This window comes from Phocoena sinus, chromosome 1 (genome assembly GCF_008692025.1).
Source record: "Phocoena sinus isolate mPhoSin1 chromosome 1, mPhoSin1.pri, whole genome shotgun sequence".
In the NCBI taxonomy this organism is placed as follows: domain Eukaryota; kingdom Metazoa; phylum Chordata; class Mammalia; order Artiodactyla; family Phocoenidae; genus Phocoena; species Phocoena sinus.
In genome coordinates, this window is record NC_045763.1 from 132,367,901 (window position 1) to 132,382,372 (window position 14,472).

The 14,472-nt window shown below is 39.3% G+C and overlaps 1 protein-coding gene and 1 non-coding gene across 9 annotated transcripts in view; both read right to left on the reverse strand.

Moving 5' to 3' along the window:
• COP1 (COP1 E3 ubiquitin ligase) overlaps nt 1-14,472 on the reverse strand; it is a 285,059-nt gene that overhangs the window by 99,908 nt on the left and 170,679 nt on the right. The gene's annotated exons all lie outside the window — the stretch shown is intronic.
• On the reverse strand, nt 10,941-11,023 carry LOC116745570. The gene has a single exon (XR_004347478.1). It is a non-coding gene; the product is annotated as a small nucleolar SNORD12/SNORD106 (small nucleolar RNA).

Consider the following 14,472-nt stretch of genomic DNA (forward strand, 5'->3'; position numbering starts at 1 on the left):
TCCTGACTATTAAATATGAGTAGTCTTAAAAATGAACCAGGGGGGGACCTCGAAGATGGCGGAAGAGTAAGACGCGGAGATCGCCTTCCTCCCCACGGATACACCAGAAATACATCCACACGTGGAACAACTCCTACAGAACTCCTACTGAAGGCTGGCAGACCTCAGACCTCCCAAAAGGCAAGAAACTCCCCACGTAACTGGGTAGGGCAAAAGAAAAAACAGAGACAAAAGAATAAGGATGGCACCTGCACCAGTGGGAGGGAGCTGTGAAGGAGGAAAAGTTTCCACACACTAGGAAGCCCCTCCGCGGGCGGAGACTGCGGGAGGCAGAGGGGGGAGTTTCGGGACCGCGGAGTAGTGCACAGCGACGGGTGCGGAGGGCAAAACGGGGAGATTCGTGCACAGACGATCGGTGCTGACCGGCACTCACCAGCCCGAGTGGCTTGTCTGCTCACCCGCCGAGGCGGGCGGGGCTGCGAGCTGAGGCTCGGGTTTTGGTTTTGGACGGAGCTCAGGGAGAGGACTGGGGTTGGCGGCTTGAGCATAGCCTGAAGGGGTTAGTGCGCCACGACTAGCCGGGAGGGAGTTCGGGGAAAAGCCTGCACCGGCCGAAGAGGCAAGAGACTTTTTCTTCCCTCTTTGTTTCCTGGTGCGCAAGGAGAGGGGTTTAAGAGCGCTGCTTAAAGGAACTCCAGAGACGGGCGCGAGCCGCGGCTAAAAGCGCGAACCCCAGAGACGGGCGCGAGCCGCGGCTGAGGGCGCGAGCCCCCGAGACGGGCGCGAGCCGCGGCTGAAAGCGCAAACCCCAGAGACGGGCGCGAGCCGCGGCTAAAACCGCGGACCCCAGAGACGGGCGGGAGACGCTAAGGCTGCTGCTGCCGCCACCAAGGGGCCTGTGTGCGAGCACAGGTCACTCTCCACACCCCTCTTCCGCGGAGCCTGTGCAGCCCGCCACTGCCAGGTTCCCGGGATCCAGGGACAACTTCCCCGGGAGTACGCACGGCGGGTCTCAGGCCGGTGCAACATCACGCCGGCCTCTGCCGCAACGTCACGCTGCCTCTGCAGCCGCAGGCCCGCCCCGCACGTAGTGCCCCTCCTACCCCCATCCCCCAACCCCCGGCCTGAGTGAGCCGGAGGCCCCAATCAGCGGCTCCTTTAACCCCGTCCTGTCTGAGCGAAAAAACAGACGCCCTCCAGCGACCTACACGCAGAGGCAGGGCCAAATCCAAAGCTGAGCTCCTGTGAGCTGTGAGAACAAAGAAGAGAAAGGGAAATCTCTCCCAGCAGCCACAGAAGCAGCGGATTAAAGCTCCACAATCAACTTGATATACCCTGCATCTGTGGAATACCTGAATAGACAAGGAATGATCCCAAATTGAAGAGGTGGAATTTAGGAGCGAGATCTATGATTTTTTTCCCTTTTCCTCTTTTTGTGAATGTGTACGTGTATGCTTCTGTGTGAGATCTTGTCTGTATACTCTTGCTTCCACCATTTGTCCTAGGGCTCTATCCGTCCATGACTTTTTTTTAAAAATTCTTTTTCTTAATAATTAAGTTTAATTGTAATAACTTTATTATACTTTACCTTCGTTCTTTCTTTCTTTCCTTCCTTCCTTCCCTCCTTTAGACACCGAATCACCCCAAATTGAGGAGGTGGTCTCAGGGAGCAGGATTTATGATTTTTCCCCCTTTACCTCTTTTTGTGAAGGTATATGTGTATGCTTCTGTGTAAGATTTTCTCTGTATAGCTTTGCTTCCAACATTTGTCCTAAGGTTCTATCCGTCCCTTTTTTTTTTTTTCTAAATATTTTTTAATTCAATAACTATATTATACTTTATTTTATTTTTACTGTATCATCTTTCTTTCTGTCTTTTTTCCTTCTTTCCCTCCTTCCTTCCTTCCTTCCTCCCTCCCTCCCTCCCTCCTTTCTTTCCTTCTTTGCTTCTTTCTTCCTTCCTTCCTTTCCTCCTTTCCTTCTTTCTTTACTCATACTTCTACTAATTCTCCCTACTTTTTCTCCCTTTTATTCTGAGCTGTGTGGATGAAAGGCTCTTGGTGCTCCAGCCAGGAGTCAGGGCTCTGCCTCTGAGGTAGGAGAGCCAACTTCAGGACACTGGTCAACAAGAGACCTCCCAGCTCCACATAATATTAAACGGTGGAAATATCCCAGAGACCTCCATCTTAACACCAGCACCCAGCTTCACTCAACGACCAGCAAGCCACAGTGCTGGACAACCTATGCCAAACAACTAGCAAAACAGGAACACAACCCCACCCATTAGCAGAGAGGCTGCCTAAAATCATAATAAGGCCACAGACACCCCAAAACACACCACCAGACGTGAACCTGCCCACTAGAGAGACAAGATCCAGCCTCATCCAGCACAACACAGGCACTAGTCCCCTCCACCAGGAAGCCTACACAACCCACTGAAACAACCTTAGCCACTGGAGACAGACATCAAAAACAACGGGAACTACGAAAGTGCAGCCTGCAAAAAGGAGACCCCAAACACAGTAAGATAAGCAAAATGAGAAGACAGAAAAACACACAGCAGATGAAGGAGCAAGATAAAAACCCACCAGACCTAACAAATGAAGAGGAAATAGGCAATCTACCTGAAAAAGAATTCAGAATAATGATAGTAAGGATGATCCGAAATCTTGGAAGTAGAATGGACAAAATGCAAGAAACAGTTAACAAGGACCTACAAGAACTAAAGATGAAACAAGCAACGATGAACAATGCAATAAATGAAATTAAAATCACTCTAGATAGGATCAATAGCAGAATAACTGAGGCAGAAGAACGGATAAGTGACCTGGAAGATAAAGTAGTGGAAATAACTACTGCAGAGCAGAATAAAGAAAAAAGAATGAAAAGAACTGAGGACAGTCTCAGAGACCTCTGGGACAACATGAAACGCACCAACATTCGAATTATAGGGGTTCCAGAAGAAGAAGAAAGAAAGAAAGGGACTGAGAAAATATTTGAAGAGATTATAGTTGAAAACTTCCCTAATATGGGAAAGGAAATAGTTAATCAAGTCCAGGAAGCACAGAGGGTCCCATACAGGATAAATACAAGGAGAAACACGCCAAGACACATATTAATCAAACTGTCAAAAATTAAATACAAAGAAAGCATATTAAAAGCAGCAAGGGAAAAACAACAAATAACACACAAGGGAATCCCCATAAGGTTAACAGCTGATCTCTCAGCAGAAACCCTACAAGCCAGAAGGGAGTGGCAGGACATACTGAAAGTGCTGAAGGAGAATAGCCTGCAACCAAGACTACTCTACCCAGCAAGGATCTCATTCACATTTGATGGAGAAATTAAAACCTTTACAGACAAGCAAAAGCTGAGAGAGTTCAGCACCACCAAACCAGCTTTACAACAAATGCTAAAGGAACTTCTCTAGACACGAAACACAAGAGAAGGAAATGACCTATAGTAGCGAACCCAAAACAATATATAAAATGGAAATAGGAACATACATATCGATAATTACCTTAAATGTAAATGGACTAAATGCTCCCACCAAAAGACACAGATTGGCTGAATGGATACAAAAACAAGACCCTTATATATGCTGTCTACAAGAGACCCACTTCAGAACTAGAGACACATACAGACTGAAAGTAAGGGGATGGAAAAAGATATTCCATGCAAATGGAAACCAAAAGAAAGCTGGAGTAGCAATTCTCATATCAGACAAAATAGACTTTAAAATAAGGACTATTAAAAGGGACAAAGAAGGACACTACATAATGATCAAGGGATCGATCCAAGAAGAAGATATAACAATTGTAAATATTTATGCACCCAACATAGGAGCACCTCAATACATAAGGCAAATACTAACAACCATAAAAGGGGAGATCAACAGTAACACATTCATAGTAGGGGACTTTAACACCACACTTTCACCCATGGACAGATCATCCAAAATGAAAATAAATAAGGAAACACAAGCTTTAAATGATACATTAAACAAGATGGACTTAATTGATATTTATAGGACACTCCATCCAAAAACAACAGAATACACATTTTTCTCAAGTGCTCATGGAACATTCTCCAGGATAGATCATATCTTGGGTCATAAATCAAGCCTTGGTAAATTTAAGAAAACTGAAATTGTATCAAGTATCTTTTCCGACCACAACGCCATGAGACTAGATATCAATTACAGGAAAAGATCTTTAAAAAATACAAACACATGGAGGCTAAACAATACACTACTTAATAATGAAGTGATCACTGAAGAAATCAAAGAGGAAATAAAAAAATACCTAGAAACAAATGACAATGGAGACACAACGACCCAAAACCTATGGGATGCAGCAAAAGCAGTTCTAAGGGGGAAGTTTATAGCAATACAAGCCCACCTTAAGAAGCAGGAAACATCTCGAATAAACAACCTAACCTTGCACCTCAAGCAATTAGAGAAAGAAGAACAAAAAAACCCCAAAGCTAGCAGAAGGAAAGAAATCATAAAAATCAGATCAGAAATAAATGAAAAAGAAATGAAGGAAACAATAGCAAAGATCAATAAAACTAAAAGCTGGTTCTTTGAGAAGATAAACAAAATAGATAAACCACTAGCCAGACTCATCAAGAAAAAAAGGGAGAAGACTCAAATCAATAGAATTAGAAATGAAAAAGGAGAAGTAACAACTGACACTGCAGAAATAAAAAAAATCATGAGAGATTACTACAAGCAACTCTATGCCAATAAAATGGACAATCTGGAAGAAATGGACAAATTCTTAGAAATGCACAACCTGCCAAGACTGAATCAGGAAGAAATAGAAAATATGAACAGACCAATCACAAGCACTGAAATTGAAACTGTGATTCAAAACCTTCCAACAAACAAAAGCCCAGGACCAGATGGCTTCACAGGTGAATTCTATCAAACGTTTAGAGAAGAGCTAACACCTATCCTTCTCCACCTCTTCCAAAATATAGAGGAGGGAGGAACACTCCCAAATTCCTTCTACGAAGCCACCATCACCTTGATACCAAAACCAGACAAGGATGTCACAAAGAAAGAAAACTACAGGCCAATATCACTGATGAACATAGATGCAAAAATCCTCAACAAAATACTAGCAAACAGAATCCAACAGCACATTAAAAGGATCATACACCATGATCAAGTGGGGTTTATTCCAGGAATGCAAGGATTCTTCAATATACGCAAATCTATCAATGTGATAAACCATATTAACAAATTGAAGGAGAAAAACCATATGATCATCTCAATAGATGCAGAGAAAGCTTTCGACAAAATTCAACACCCATTTATGATAAAAACCCTCCAGAAAGTAGGCATAGAGGGAACTTTCCTAAACATAATAAAAGCCATATATGACAAGCCCACAGCAAACATCATCCTCAATGGTGAAAAACTGAAAGCATTTCCACTAAGATCAGGAACAAGACAAGGTTGCCCACTCTCACCACTCTTATTCAACATAGTTTTGGAAGTTTTAGCCACAGCAATCAGAGAAGAAAAGGAAATAAAAGGAATCCAAATCGGAAAAGAAGAAGTAAAGCTGTCACTGTTTGCAGATGACATGATACTATACCAAGAGAATCCTAAAGATGCTACCAGAAAACTACTAGAGCTAATCAATGAATTTGGTAAAGTAGCAGGATACAAAATTAATGCACAGAAATCTCTGCCATTCCTATATACTAATGATGAAAAATCTGAAAGTGAAATCAAGAAAACACTCCCATTTACCATTGCAACAAAAAGAATAAAATATCTAGGAATAAACCTACCTAAGGATACGAAAGACCTGTATGCAGAAAATTATAAGACACTGATGAAAGAAATTAAAGATGATACAAATAGATGGAGAGATATACCATGTTCTTGGATGGGAAGAATCAACATTGTGAAAATGACTCTACTACCCAAAGCAATCTACAGATTCAATGCAATCCCTATCAAACTACCACTGGCATTTTTCACAGAACTAGAACAAAAAATTTCGCAATTTGTATGGAAACACAAAAGACCCCGAATAGCCAAAGCAATCTTGAGAACGAAAAAAGGAGCTGGAGGAATAAGGCTCCCTGACTTCAGACTATATTACAAAGCAACAGTAATCAAGACAGTATGGTACTGGCACAAAAACAGAAAGATAGATCAGTGGAACAGGATAGAAAGCCCAGAGATAAACCCACGCACATATGGACACCTTATCTTTGATAAAGGAGGCAGGAATGTACAGTGGAGAAAGGACAGCCTCTTCAATAAATGGTGCTGGGAAAACTGGACAGGTACATGTAAAAGTATGAGATTAGATCACTCTCTAACACCATACACAAAAATAAGCTCAAAATGGATTAAAGACCTAAATGTAAGGCCAGAAACTATCAAACTCTTAGAAGAAAACATAGGAAGAACACTCTATGACATAAATCACAGCAAGATCCTTTCTGACCCACCTCCTAGAGTAATGGAAATAAAAACAAAAATAAACAAATGGGACCTAATGAAACTTCAAAGCTTTTGCACAGCAAAGGAAACCATAACCAAGACCAAAAGACAACCCTCAGAATGGGAGAAAACATTTGCAAATGAAGCAACTGACAAAGGATTAATCTCCAAAATTTACAAGCAGCTCATGCAGCTCAATAACAAAAAAACAAACAACCCCATCCAAAAATGGGCAGAAGACCTAAATAGACATTTCTCCAAAGAAGATATACAGAATGCCAACAAACACATGAAAGAATGCTCAACATCATTAATCATTAGAGAAATGCAAATCAAAACTACAATGAGATATCATCTCACACCAGTCAGAATGGCCATCATCAAAAAATCTAGAAACAATAAATGCTGGAGAGGGTGTGGAGAAAAGGGGACACTCTTGCACTGCTTGTGGGAATGTGAATTGGTTCAGCCACTGTGGAGAACAGTATGGAGGTTCCTTAAAAAACTACAAATAGAATTACCATATGACCCAGCAATCCCACTACTTGGCATATACCCTGAGAAAACCAAAATTCAAAAAGAGTCATGTACCAAAATGTTCATTGCAGCTCTATTTACAATAGCCAGGACATGGAAACAACCTAAGCGCCCATCATCGGATGAATGGATAAAGAAGATGTGGCACATATACACAATGGAATATTACTCAGCCTTAAAAAGAAATGAAATTGAGCTATTTGTAATGAGATGGATAGACCTAGAGTCTGTCATACAGAGTGAAGTCAGAAAGAAAAAGACAAATACCGTATGCTAACACATATATATGGAATTTAAGGGAAAAAAATGTCATGAAGAACCTAGGGGTAAGATAGGAATAAAGACGCAGACCTACTGGAGAACGGACTTGAGGGTATGGGGAGGGGGAGGGGTGAGTTTTGACAGGGCGAGAGAGAGTCATGGACATATACACACTAACAAACGTAGTAAGGTAGATAGCTGGGGGGAAGCAGCCGCAAGGCACAGGGATATTAGCTAGGTGCTTTGTGACAGCCTGGAAGGGTGGGATGGGGAGAGTGGGAGGGAGGGAGACGCAAGAGGGAAGACATATGGGAACATATGTATATGTATAGCTGATTCACTTTGTTATAAAGCAGAAACTAACACACCATTGTAAAGCAATTATACCCCAATAAAGATGTTTAAAAAAAAAAAAAAAAAAAAAAATGAACCAGAACTAACAGAACAACAGCTAACTTAGAAGTGAGGTCTTCTTTTTTATTTCAAAGTAATTTTCTCAATGGAGTAATCATTTACATTTTAAAAATAAGACATAATGGTAACCACCATGGTTATAATTTTCAACACATAAGATATTAGAATCTAATATAACTGTCTGAACTGTAAGGATACCTAAGGTTTAAAATACTATAAAAATACACTGAATATATAAAGCATAGAAAAGAAAAATGCACAAGGAATATAATACTGTTATTAAGGTATTAGTTATTAAATAGAACAGGTACTGTGGATTAAATTGTTCTCCACAAAAAGATACGTTGAAGTCCTAACACTAGGTACCTATGAGTGTCAACTTATTTTGAAATAGGGTCTTTACAGATGTAATCAAGTTAAGATGAGGTCATACTGGAATAGGATGGGCCCTAAATCCAATGACTGATACCTTTATAAGGCGAGGGAGACTTGGCTACAGAGGCAAAGAGTGAAGAAGGCGATGTGTAGAGAGAGGCAGAAATTGGATGCAGCTACAAGTAAAAGAATGCCAAGGGCTGCTACGTAACCACCAGAAGCTAGGAAGGCAGCAAGGACGGATTCTTCCCTAGAGTCTTCAGAGGGAGAATGGCCCTGCCAATACCTTACTCCGGGCTTCTAAGCCTGTAGTACTGTGAGAGAATAAATTTCTATTGTAGGAGCCAGGCATGTAGTGGTACGCTGTTATGGCAGTCCTAGGGAACTAATATAACAGATATGATGAAATAACATTAAAATCAATTTAATATCCTAAGATAACATCATAGGTCAAAAGGTAAAATAGTATAATTTTTTGGAGAAAGAAATCAATAAAAGTACCGGAAGAAAATGTCTAAGACTGGGAATTCCCTGGCGACCCAGTGGTTAGGACTCGGTGCTCTCACCTCCTGGGTTTGATCCCTGTTAAGAGGAACTAAGATCTGCAAGCTGCGTGGTGTGGCAAAAAAAAAAAAAAAAAAAAAAAAATGTCTAAGACAAATATAAATGAGATGTTCTTCACAATAAGGAACTATGGTTCCTTTCTCCGTAAAAGTCTGATAGTAAGAATTTCTTTTAACTACAAAATTACAGTCTCAACATTTATTGTGAAAATTCCTTTTGGCAAGAAAAAACAAAGGCGAATTTAAAAGAAAATATCCTCAAGGTGAAGAGCTAAAGCAATTAAATCAAACAAAACACAGTGCCCTTATTTATATAGTCTCCTGTGACACTCAGAAAAAAATCAAAATAGTGACTCCTAGGAAAATCATGTCAAAATGTAGGAGACTAAAAAAAAAAAAAAACTTGTTCTGAGTACTATCTAGCTGCCTTTAGGAAATGAATTTTTTACTTATAACTAGGTGTTTTATTACAAGTTTGATTAATGTTAATAGGTAAAGAAAAGATTTTTGTTTTTCTGGTTTTTTTGAGTATCACCTAAATCTTAAGTCCCATTAAAAAGTCCTGAATTTAAAAAAATCCAACTACCCTAGAGGGTTGGTGAGGTTTATCATCTACAAATCTTTAAAGTCTGGGTTAAACACTCCCTAAGTTCTTTTGTTCAAAATTATTTTTTCCAAAAACAGAACACAATACATATCTATAATAATGTCAGTACCAATTTCAATGTGCAGGATTTATGTTTCTGAGCTTTTCAGACTGGGTCCACTGTATATCTATTTGCACAAAGCTTCCTAAGAAAGAATTCATTGTAAAAGATAAAGGAAACAGGCCCAGGAGTTTGACACAATAAGAAAGCCTGTCTTTAGTGAGAATGTGCAAGTATGAGTATGATTCATATCTGGTACTACTGAACCCACTTCTGAACTACTGTCTAGATCCTACAGAAAACAGAATGAATTAAAAGGGAGAATGCCGCTTCACCCAAAATTATCATAAACATCTATACTATTTCATAAGCCTAAAAAAGTGTAAAAGATTAAACACAAAGATGTGTACTTTGACAATGCTAATTATCAAACATAAGTTTTTCTTTTAAACTTCATCAAAGAGAAAACAGGCCTTGTCGCATTAGTTAGCTAGTGTTGCACAGCACATTGCCCCAAAACTTAGCAACTTAAAACAACAAAATTTACTATGTCACATAGTTTCTGAGAATCAGGAATCTCCAAGCAGCTTGGCTGGGTGCTTTTGGCTCCCCGTGTCAAGGCTCAGAGGTCACAGTAAAGCTGAGCTGAAGAATTTGTTTCAAAGTTCACTCAACACAGCTCTTGGCGTGAGGATTCGGTTCCCCACCATTTGGGCTTATGATACAGCTAGCTTCTCCCAAACCAAGTGAATGGAAAGAGAATGATGAAGACAGATAAAACTAATTTCAGAAGGGACATACCTTCATTTCTACAGTATTCTGCTATCATGCAGACTGGAGCAATGGGGAAGCAGGGGAACTAAACAAGTGTGGGAATAATAGAAACCAAAGATCACTGGGGTCCATCTGGGATGCTGGCCAACACAAGCCTTTTAATTTCTTTTGTATCCAGGAGATATTATACTTAGTAGAGTTATAACTTATGGGAATGTAACTGTTATCATAATGCTGTTTATTTATTATGTTGCAGTTCATTTTTTAGTCCTCTGATGATAAGAAGTGGAAGCATTTCATTCAGTATGAGTTAAGTAAAATTAATTTTTGAATTTACCAAGATTTCAAATTCAGCACTTTTACATTAACATATACAACTATGAAAATTTGGAATAAAGCAGGCTAAATTTAGGGTGTCCTAAAGCCTAAATTCTTCAAACTCATATGTGGAGGGGAAAAAACCTTTAAAGAATGTGCTGGGCTTCCCTGGTGGCGCAGTGGTTGAGAGTCCGCCTGCCGATGCAGGGGACGGGTTCGTGCCCCGGTCTGGGAGGATCCCACATGCCGCGGAGCGGCTGGGCCCGTGAGCCATGGCCGCTGAGCCTGCGCGTCCGGGGCCTGTGCTCCGCAACGGGAGAGGCCACAACAGTGAGAGGCCCGCGTACCGCAAAAAACAAACAAAAAAAGAATGTGCTTATTCTATTTCAAAAACAAGATTATTTATTGGAAATGACTCTCAGGTTATGTATTTTAAAAGGAAAATACATTTTCCCAAAAGAACTTATAAAATGGCACATGAAACTCTTTTCTGATTACCTTGCTAGGTACTGACAGTTCTTTAACGTGCAAATATGTGCACATATAATTGGAAGTAAACTGTTTTTATTTTTTTTTTTAACTTTTTGTCTTATAACTGGCTTAGAGAAGTTAGATCAACATGGTTGATCTGTCGGGGAAAAAAGTTCAGTCATCATTTATGAGGAATTAAACTATTGTTAAAATATACAGATCAGAAAAATATCATTTGTAAGGACTGAGTATTTAATTATGCAATGAAAAAATAACTTCCATTGTTAATAATGGTTAAAAATTGATCAAACAACAAGTATAAAAAATGTTAAATATTTTTGTGTAAAATACATTAAAAGTAATTTTAAAAATATTCTTACTATAAAATTATTATAAAGGCTATATTTTATAAGTAAAATCACCAAACAGTCAAGGAGTGATAAATATATTTAAGAAACAGTAAATACAGGCATTCCTGTATAGAGGGTTTTGTTCCAGGCCACCACAATAAAGCAAGTACTGTAATTAAGGGAGTCACAAAATGTTTGTTTTCCCAGTACATGTAAAATCCATGTTTATATTATACTGCAGTCTATTAAATGTGCAGTAGCGTTATATCTAAAAAAAAAAATTTACACACCTTAATTAAAAAATATTTTATTGCTAAAAAATGGCAACCATCATCTGAGTCTTTTTACTGGTAGACTGTTTTGCCTCTAAGTTGATGGCTGCTGACTGATCAGAATGGTGGTTGCTGAAGGCTTGGGGTGGCTGCAGCAACTTCTTAAAATAAGACGGCAGTGAAGTCTGCCCCATCTATTAACTCTTCCTTTCATGAACAATTTCTCTGTTTTCAATTGGCTTTGCCCAGATTCATCAGAGGAATCACTATCTATGGCACATATAGCCTTACAAAATGTATTTCTTAAATAATAAGATTTGAAAGTTGAAATTACTCCTTGATCTATAGGCTGTAGAATGGATGTTGTATTAGCAGGCATGAAAAACACATTAATCTCATTGTCTCTCTCCATCAGAGGTCTTGGATGACCAGGAGCATTGTCAATGAGCAGTACTATTTTGAAAGCAATCTTTTTTTCTGAGCAGGAGGTCTCAACAGTGGGCTTAAAATATTCAGCAAACCATGTTGTAATCAGATGTGCTGTCATGCAGGCTTTGTTGTTCCATTTAAGAAGCACAGGCAGAGTGGATTTAGCATAATTCTTAAGGGCCCTACAATTTTCAAAATGGCAGATGAGCACTGGCTTCAATTTCAAGTTACCAGCTGCTTTAGCCCCAACAAGAGTCGGCCTGTCCTTTAAAGCTCTGAAACCAGGCACTGACTTCTCTAGTTATAGAAATCCTAGATGGCATCTTCTTTCAATATAATACTGTTTCATCTACATTGAAAATATGTTGTTTAGTGGAGCCACCTTCATTATCTTAGCTATATCTTCTGGATAATTTGCAACATCTTCTTTTTATTTATTTATTTTAACATCTTTATTGGAGTATAATTGCTTTACAATGGTGTGTTAGTTTCTGCTTTACAACAAAGTGAATCAGTTATGCAACAGCTTCTAATCAGCACTTGCAGCTTCACCGTGCACTTTTATGTTGTAAAGACAGTTTCTTTCCTTAAACCACATGAGCCAACCTCTGCTAGCTTCAAACTTTTCTTCTGCAACTTCCTCACCTCTCTCAGCCTTCATAGAATTGAAGAGAGTTAGGGCCTTGCTCTGGATTAGGCTTTGGCTTAAGGGAATATTTGATCTTCTATCCAGACCACTAAAACTTTCTTCATATCAGCAATAAGGCTATTCCACTTTCTTATCATCCATGTGTTCACTGGAATAACACTTTTAATTTCCTTCAAGAACTTCTCCTTAGCATTCACAACTTGGCTAAGTGTTTGGTGCAAGAGGCCTAGCTTTCAGCCTATCTTGACTCTCAACATGCCTTCTTCACTAATCTTAATCATTTCTAGCTTTTGATTTAAAGTTAGATGTGCCACATGAAAAGATGCTCAACATCATAACTAATTATTAGAGAAATGCAAATCAAAACAACAATGAAGTACCACCTCACAGTGGTCAAATGGCCATCATCAAAAAATCTACAAATAACAAATGCTGGAGAGGGTGTGGAGAAAAGAGAACCCTCCTACGCTGTTGGTGGAAATGTAAGTTGGTGCAGACACTATGGAAAACAGTATGGAGGTTCCTCAAAAAACTAAATATAGAGTTGCCATATGACCCAGCAATCCCACTCCTGAGCATATATCTGGATGAAACTATAATTCAAAAAGATACATACACCCCTATGTTCAAAGCAGCAGTATTCACAATAGTCAAGACATGGATAAAATCTAAATGTCCATCAACAGAGGAATGGATAAAGAAAATGTGGTGTATATATATATATATATATATATATATACACACACACATACATACAATGGAATACTACTCAGCCATAAAAAAGAATGAAATAATGCCATTTGCAGCTACATGGGTGGACCTAGAGAACATCATACTAAGCAAGGTGAGAAAGAGAAAGACAAATACCATATGACATCACTTATATGTGGAATCTAAAGTATGACACAAATGAATTCACCTACGAAACAGAAACAGACTCATAGACTTAGAGAACAGATTGGTGGTTGCCAAGGGGGAGGGGAATGGGAGAGGGATGGAGTTGGAGGTTGCGGTTAGCATATGTAAGCTATTATATATAGGATGGATGAACAACAAGGTCCTACTGTATAGCACAGAGGACTATATTCAGTATAGTTAAACCATAATGGAAAAGAATATGAAAAAAATGTATATATATGTATAACTGAATCACTTTGCTGCACAGCAGAAATTAACACAAACACTGTAAATCAACTATACTTCGATTTATAAAAAATAAATAAATAATAAAGTGAGATGTGCAACTCTTCTGTTCACTTGAACAATTAGAGGCCAACAGAGGGTCATTAACTGGCCTAATTTCAACATTGTTATGTCTCAGGGAATAGGGAGGCCTGAGGAGAAGGAGAGAGACAGAGGAACGGACAGGGGTGGAGCAATCAGAACACACACTACGTTTATCGATTAAGTTTGCCATCTTATATAGGTGCAGTGTGTGGCACTCCAAAACAATTACAATAGAAACACCAAAGATCACTGATAACAGATCACCATAACACATACAAAAACACTGAATAAGTTTGAAATTTTGTGAGAATTACCAAAATGTGACAGAGAGACATGAAATGAGTAAAAGCTGTTGAAAAATGGCGCCAATAGACTTGCTCTATACAGGGTTACCATAAACCCTCAATTTGTAAAAAACATAGTATCAGCAAGGTGCAATAAAACGAGGTATGTCTGTAACACTTCTGAGAAAGGCTTAAATGCACTTGGGAATGTTAGTACCAACCAAGACAGAATAATCTGTCAGTCTCTCTCACTGTGAGTTTACTCTGGACAATTATCAAGAAAACAGAAAGTGACTCTCTGAGGAATGTGAAAAATAAGGAAAACCAGTCATTCGGGGGAGGAAATTCAAGACTTAAGAAGTGACCAACATGGAGGTGAGAATACTGTTTTGCTCCTCCCTCTATTCTCCCATAGAGAGGCAAAGTCAGTACC